This window comes from Egretta garzetta, unplaced genomic scaffold (assembly GCF_000687185.1).
Source record: "Egretta garzetta isolate BGI_Z169 unplaced genomic scaffold, ASM68718v1 scaffold184, whole genome shotgun sequence".
NCBI classification, from domain to species: Eukaryota; Metazoa; Chordata; class Aves; order Pelecaniformes; family Ardeidae; genus Egretta; species Egretta garzetta.
In genome coordinates this window covers 165,988-167,174 of record NW_009259484.1, presented here as the reverse complement: position 1 = coordinate 167,174, position 1,187 = coordinate 165,988, and positions in this window count along the sequence as shown.

Sequence of the window (1,187 nt, the reverse complement as noted above, 5' to 3'; positions counted from 1 at the left end):
GGGAAGCTCCTCGGGCGGGGCCGAGCCGGGGCCACGGGAAGGGTTCCCTCACCCACGGAGCCCAGAGCGCCCTTTGGGGCAGGGCTGGCTGTTCCTCGCCTTCACATCAGGCCCCAGCCCGCGTTTTGTTGTCCTGCAAGGTGCCATTTCACCAGCTGGGTTTCCACACCGAAAAATGCAAATTTCATGTCTGGTGGAAGGCAGTTAATGAATGCTCCTCAGCAGCCACCCTTGTTAATAGCTCTTTAATTCCCTAATGAATATTTATGAGCGGTTGCCTGAACACGATGAACCTTGGACTTCTTGGACCGATATTTCCTGTTGATTCAAATTAAAAGAACGGTAATATTTTTTTTTTCTTTTTGTGAAAAGCACTGTGGGACAGCGGAACGAGATGAGGATCGCAACCAATTTGGGGGGGGTTGGGTTTTTTTATTAAATTTATGGCAGTTAATGAATTGTTCAAAAACCCCTTGCCAGAAGAAGCGCATTCGGGAGGGCAATTGGGTGGCGATCAGCAGCATCTGCCCGTTTCGGGGCTCTAGTCGCGTCCCTGCCCATCGTGGGAGCGGCCACGGGCCAGAGTTCCGGGGAGCCCCCCCAGGCAGCACCGCTCCCCCTCGCCCCCGGGGCAGAAACTCCTCGCTGGCAAAGCACCGTCCCGTCCTCCCGCCGAGCTGCTCCAGGGCCGCTGCCACCATCGCTTCCCGGTTATCTTGTGATGGGCAATAAAAACCGAGGGTTCGGGCACCTGGGCCCCATTTTTGGGCTGCTTGGCTGTGATTTCTTGCAGAGCCCGAGCACTCTCCTGGCACGGTGTTTCTAGAGGGGGTGCGTTCTTGTCCTGCTGCATATTGGGAGGACAGTGGAACGCTCCCTGTTAGGGTTCCAGTCGCCTGCCCTAACAGCGTCGAGCCCTGCCTGCTGGGGCGTGTAGGCTGCAGGGATGGTTTCTGACCCAGCAACCCAAAAACCTGCAGGGAAACACCGCTTCCACTCCCGCGGTGACACCCTAAAGGGCAAGACCCAGCACCAGGCTCCGCAGGAAATCCTTGCGCTCAACGGCATCTTCGGTGCCTCCGCCCCGCGCTCCATCGCTGCGCACAGCGATAAAATGCCTTTAGTAGGGGCGGCCGCTTGCCCCCCCCGCGTGGCGCCTTTCTCAGCTCGGGGGGCTGGCGGGCGAG